This window comes from Anomalospiza imberbis, chromosome 7 (assembly GCF_031753505.1).
Source record: "Anomalospiza imberbis isolate Cuckoo-Finch-1a 21T00152 chromosome 7, ASM3175350v1, whole genome shotgun sequence".
Taxonomy (NCBI): Eukaryota; Metazoa; Chordata; class Aves; order Passeriformes; family Viduidae; genus Anomalospiza; species Anomalospiza imberbis.
The window spans coordinates 18,766,328-18,773,035 of record NC_089687.1 but is presented as its reverse complement, the minus strand read 5'-3'; the positions used below and the strand labels follow the sequence as shown (position 1 = coordinate 18,773,035).

General features: G+C 37.7%; 1 protein-coding gene across 7 annotated transcripts in view; it reads left to right on the top strand.

The window, feature by feature from the left end:
* The first annotated feature begins 263 nt into the window (after positions 1–263).
* The window catches only part of LOC137477088 (sodium channel protein type 1 subunit alpha), a 91,642-nt gene continuing 85,197 nt past the window's right edge, over positions 264–6,708 (top strand). For all 7 annotated transcript variants that reach the window (XM_068195763.1, XM_068195759.1, XM_068195762.1 and 4 more), the window contains exon 1: positions 264–695. The gene's annotated coding sequence lies outside the window, so the exon portion shown is untranslated. The remainder of the gene's footprint in view (positions 696–6,708) is intronic.

The window sequence follows — 6,708 nt, the reverse complement described above, 5'->3', positions numbered from 1 at the left end:
AAAAAAAAACAAACCTCTGTAATAGAAGCAGTTTAACCCCTGTGACACCATGTACAACAGGTAAAAAAAGGTTACTTTCCAGAAACTATCCTGCATGCAGTAAGATTTATTGGAGGGAATAGCAATTCCCTTTGGAAATGAATCCCAGACTTTATCTTACACCAATGCTTTCCTTGTACTCACCCAGTGAGCAGTACCCAGGCAGAGGTGTGCAGGAGCAGTGTCTCGGTGCTTTGCTGTGCTGTTGCTCTGCTGTCAGCTGCAGCTGAGCAGTCCTGCAGACACCGTGTGACAGGAGCTCTGCTGCCTTGGAGCAGGTACAGCTGCAGCTCCAGCTCTTGCTGTCTGCCTCACATTTGGAACACCCTCGCTCCTTCCGGTCATTCGTTCCAGGGGAGCAATGACAGCAGCATTTCTGAGCTGTTCTTGTGTTTTCTCCCAGAACAGTCAGGGAAAGCAGACTTCGTGATCTCCATGCTAACTACCAGCCTGCCTGCTGCCTGTTCTCCCTACTTCTGCCAGTGATGACATTCAGCTTGCTCCTCCACACAGGATACAGCACTGATTCCTCATTATGTAAGGCAGTCTAGGTCAAGTGTAGGAGAGACACTGCTGGCCTGAGCAAGCTGCTGGATTGCTCCATCAGCTTCATGGGGTCTGGAAGCTGGATCCCCATCTTTGCTACATCTTCTTGGGTGAGTGTTTTTTGCATGATTTGAATGGTTACTGTGCTGCTTTTCTATGCAGATAGCTGTCAGCCATGCTGTGAATTGCAGAGATAATTTCTTAGGTGAAAGCAGCTCTGTCAGCATGATTGAATTAACACAGTAGTTCTTCCAGGTATCTCAGCTTTAAGACACTTTGCAAATAAATAAACCATAAATCGGGTTTGTTAAGAAGCATCCTTTCTAACCATATGGGGTTTAGTGTTAATTTGACTGATTAAGCAGTGAATTACATCCATTTGCTTGAAGATAGTGTGGGAAAGCATTATTACACATTGCTATTAGTCTGAGAGGTTTACTGCAGTTCTTGGCTGTTGCATTTTTTTTAGCCTTGCAAATTACAAATATGCTTCTCCTATTAAACATAACAAAAGAAACAAATATTGTATTTAGTTTTCTTATACTCTATGATTATTTTTTGAAGCGGCAGTTAAACCCAGGATGCTATTTGCTATGTACTGCATGCATGTGTGAATCTTTATGCTTCTGGGATATGTAAGGTGAATACTGCAGTTAAAATTACGATTAGTGATTGCTCTGCAGAATGCCAGAACAGTACATGGGAGCTAGATTTATATTAGAGGGTAGCTTTTATTCATGCACAGTGTAGAATTCAAAGACCTTTTCTTTGTATTTCAGCCCTGCTGAAAATCAGTCTGTAACAAAGGCTAGAACAGGTTTGTCCTTAATTATACATACTGGGTATTGTCAGGTGCTGGAATGTCTGATCATACTGGAATGCAGTAGAAGAGGCCCTGGAAAGTAACAGCATAACACTGATACTGCAGTATCATATAAGGAATTTCAGCAAGGCTAGCTTCCTTGCTAAGGACAGCTAATAAATCTGAAAACATTTTTAGCACATTTGGGAGATTAATTGGAACACTTGTCTTTATGTGCAGTACCTTGGACAGCAACTTTTTTGTTCTGTGGTACAGTGAGTCTCCTTCATGGGACTCAGAAATTTGTGAAAATTAATACAAAATTAAGATACATTAATGAATTAAAAAAATCCTCCGAATGTATAGTAAAAATAAAATCAAACTAAAACCGAGAGGAACTTTGGTCAGCGTTGTTATCAATGCACTGCATTTAACAGCTTACAGCCAAGATTTCTTTTAATATGAACTTTAAAATAGTGGTGTTTTTATTATGTTAATGAGTGTCAAAATAGTAAGTCAAGAATGCAAAATTGTTGACAATTTACAATATGGCATTGAAAAAATTTTCATGTCTAGTAGGTAACTGCTCACTTTAAGTATAAATGCCAAGGTCCCTTAAATCAAAATAAGGTTGGATATTTATGTAAGTTTATGTATTAATATCAGATTAAAACTAATGTTGATGGGAAGAATGGAAGCTGGACACCTTTTAAATGTACTTTTTCCTTCCCATAAAAAACTAGTTGTTCTTCACATTGTTCTAGAAATAACTAACAGACTTTAATTTCAACACTTTCACTGAAGTGAGATGGATTATTTTATCATTTTCTTATTGTCTTTGAAAGCTCTCTTTCTCTGTAAAAGAACTGCCAAGCAGTTAATTGTATTTCCATCATGGTCTTACCTTACCAGTTACTTTTCTTTTTTTGTAATGACAGTTATATAGATCTATGCTGTGATTTATTAGATATACCAGTCTGCTGCCTTCATTAATTACACTGTGAAAGTTAGGTTCAAGAAAGTGTAACTCATTTTTGGTATCTTGATAACACCTTTGTTGCAATGCAGCATATTACATTGTGTAATATTTTATAGATACCACTTCAGACTTCAAAGTACAGAAGTATGTCTTTCAAACAAACTTAAAATAATAGCATTGTATAGGAACTTAGAACAAAACTGCTAGGTACAATGAATTATTGTAATGATTCACATTCTTTGTCTCTTGCTGCATGAAGTGTTCTAAAATAGTTACGCTATTATATATGAGTACACTGTGTTCCATCCCATTTCAAGTGTGGGTGCTTGAGGTATTTTCTTACAGGCTCAAGGAGTATTAATAACATATCTATTCAATTAGAAGAAGAAAAAAAAGGCCCTATTGACTTTAAATGTATAGTGGTCTTCTGGAAGTCTTATTTCTATTTTTTGCATCATGGTCCATAGCAGGGCACACAGTACTTAGCATAGAAAGCTGCAGACACTACAGCAGGACACAGAGTGTTAGAAGGTGGTGTTTCCCATGTGTATTAATGTATCCCATATTCTGGCATGTCACTTTGGGTCTGAGAAATTGAATCTGAGCTGTTAAATATGTTTTGAACCCACTACAATGCAGGATATTGGTTGTTAGTGGTCAGTACCTCCTCCTGGTATTTTTCTGTGGTTTACTGGAATTGTCCAATTCATGGCTACATCAGCAGCTTTCAATATTCTTTATATTTCCTCAAATCACAGTATACAGTTGGATTTTCTGACAAATTTTTCTTTTCACTTTTTCTCTGAGCACTAGAATTTTCTGTACTGCAAAGGAGTTTCTTTGCTCTCTTTGTAGTTATGGAAATTACACTGACAAGCATGGAAACAATTCCAAAGTGTGTCAAATAAGTTATTCAGATCTCTGGTTTTATCTGTCCCTTTAAGTTGAGTAGTTGAAGTGCATATTGTGATGACACACATATGCTGGATTAGTGGTAAATTGAAAAGGAAAGACTAAAAATATTAGTGTTTTAGTTTATGTCATGTAACAACTAAATATGACTGTAGTAGTATAGTTGACAAGCTTTCCATGTAAGTTTGGGCTCACAAATACAGACCTTTCACTGTCTAGAACTGCCAATTTTTATTTGCATGTAGTACACAAAAATATTCTTAATGTGACAAAAATCTATTGCTGTAGAAATGTGCTCTACCTATTTTGAAAATAGCTTTTTAGAAGCTGGCAGATGTGCTTTGTTCCTTGTGCAAAAAGTTACTCTGCTTTTTATTCAGAGGTTTTCATTGCTCTTCCTTGAAACTGGTTGGATGCAGTCTTCTGTGTTGCTACAGTTTGTCTCATTTTTCAGGTCCTGGGTCTCCATTATGATGTTTTCCCATCCTTAACTGCTTGGATAGCACTTCTGTGAATGCAGTACAATTGGTTCACAGGTTTAGAAAGAGAAAATGTCCCTTGGATCATGATGTTCACCAGCGTGTCTACGGAGGATCTTGGTTTGCTAATCCCTTATCTATTAGATTAATTACTCCATTAGCTGTTTTCCACACCCCCTGTAATTCACAGAAATCATTGCTAGAACACTAGAAAGAGATACTGTAAAGAATCAAGGGAGATTTGTTTTAAATGTTTTGGTAAATCAAATGTACCTGATAAACTTTCATTAAAAAGACACATATATTTATATATTACTCTTAACACTTTATTAATTGAACATACCATTCTGCATTGTTGCTTATGGGGTTTGCTTGCCATGGCTGAACATCTGAACTTCTAAGGTTAATTTTGAAGGTTTCTCTATATTGTACACAACTATGTTTGCAGCAAAAAAGTGCTGAAACATAGTTGTTTGTTGCAGCAAAAATGCTGAAGGATAGAGACAAATAAACCTACATTCTCCTTTTAATTCATTTACAGTTCATTATAAGATCTTTTCAGAAAGAGAACACTGTGCTGCAGAGGGACACTAGAGAAGGACTTCCAGATGAATCTTTTCACGTGCTGAAGAATAACAGACTCCTAATGCCCGGTGATCACTAAGGCTCTTGAGCCAAAATCTTACTGGGCTGCTCTTCACCAACGCTCTTAAATATTTACACAGTGTTCCTGAGGTAGGACTGGTCCAAATTTATATGAGGACACGTGAACCACAGATCCCCATTAATGCAAAGTGTCCAGGTCTGCAGAATCTGAAATCTGCAGGACTGCAAGCTCATGGCTGCATTGGAAGTGTGCCTGGCAGCTGTGTCCCTGCTGTGCGTGGCACGAGGGGCTCTCCTCGGTGCCTGCTGGATGGCTGCTTCAGCCCATGCCCCTTCCTTCCTTGGGCACTCAGGGAGGGATTTATCACCACACATGCATGAAGAACTGCTCAAGGATTTCCAAACGGAATGCAATGAGTATCCTGGACTTGCTTGCTTTCAGAAACGATTTGACTAGCTATTAGCAACTTACTATTTGTTTACAGATGGTTAAAAAAGGCAAATATTAGATTTTGGGGAGGAGAGGAAAGGGAGACCATGTTTTATTTAACTTTCTATCTGTCTTAGAATTGGAGCAGCTCTGGCTGAGAAATCTATACCTTTTTTGTTTTCTTCAGTTGTGGTGCAATATATAAAACTTTAAAAATTCAAGATTTCATGGGATATAGCTCTTTAGCAGTTGGAAAGAAGTTGCTGTTGTGTTAATCAAATCTCTCTCAAAACCCATAACAGATGACAGTCTGGTTCCAGAAGCCACCAAAGAAGTTTGGTAAGATAATCAGAAACCCTATCAATTTTCTTGATAATGCAAGCTGCTGGAGCTGAATTTGGGCACCTAGTTATACTGTGAGCAGTGAAATTGTAGCCATGAGAAATCTGCTTGGAAAAAACAGCTTTCAGCATTCTGTTTATGATACTTGGAGATTTCTCAAAGTCAGTGGTCATATTAAGCATCCTGTGCTGAACCTCTCATGGTGCTTAAAGAAGGATGTCTTAGTTCATTCATTCCTAGTTTAGTGTTTAATTTTGTCATGTTTATCTCATTTCAAAGTGCAATATTTGAAAGGAACTATGCCTGTAACATGTCATATGTGTGTCATATGACACACAAATGCAAATATGTTACCTTTTATCCTTGTGATAAATCTATGTTTATAAACACCTGACAATTCGTCATTTCCAGAAACATCCTCCATGAACAGAAAGACTTCTGGGAATGATCAGTTGGCATCAGCAATTGTATCTGAACTTCTGTTTAGTATTTAAAATTTTTAGGCTTCTGAGTCAGGTGTGTTACTAGTGCTACAAAGTCATTTGTCACCTGCAAACGCTCTACATGATCCCAAAGAGCTTTGCAAATATATGAAAAACACAAAAATCTGCCCTTAGAATTGTACCCAAGAAAGAACCAAACAATTGAACTACCATCTGCTAATATTAGGAAAATTATATAAAGCTCTTTCTACCTGGAGATCATAGACTCTAACTGCTTTTGGGTAAAGAGGACCTACCTGAGCCACTTAGCAACCTACCAGTAGTGCTAGTAGAAAAGATATTTTAGAAACTGGTGGTCGTGACAGCAGTGAAAGATGAAAGCATGTGAGGTCTTTGTAAATCAGAGCTCGGATGTATTCAAAGGAGACAGGTTGAATGGTTGTGCCCATTTGGTCTTGCCATTTCTGTGTCGCATTTTAGTGTTTGTATTTGAATCTATTATGGTGTTTTTTAACTAAATATTTAGTGTCACATGCTCGCTTGCTGTGTCCTTTTAATCACTGCAATATTTGAAGACAACATATTTTAAAATTGTGCAATTAGATTTCATTATTAGAACAATTGTTCATAACATTCTGTACTGATAAATGCTTGAAAGCTAGGTGTTATATTGAGAGAATTCCAAGTGCTTCTTGTGAAGGCAGAAGAACTTCAGGTCACCACTGGGAGGTGGAAAAATTCTGATTCACATAGCTTGGATTCAAGCAAACTTTAAGCAATCCAAACATTATGATGTAAAAATATTAGAAAAAAACCCATATCAGAATATTGGAATTGACTCTAAGGCATAAAATTCATTAAAGCTGCTTGGGGTCACTGAATCAGAGGTTAACATTAAGTGTCTGTTATAGATATGCCTCATTGCCCACAGGTATTAATTAGATTCATATTCTTCTGTCTTTAGATGCAGAAATAGTATTGAGCAATGAAAGAAATGCAATGTTATTTTTAGCCCTCCTTCCATGCACCTCTCACCTTGGCAGTCACTGCCTCCTCCTTTCCTTTCCTACCAGTCTGTGCCCACCCCCGCCCAGCGTGGCAGGCACTGGGGCTTTCACAAGTGTTCACTC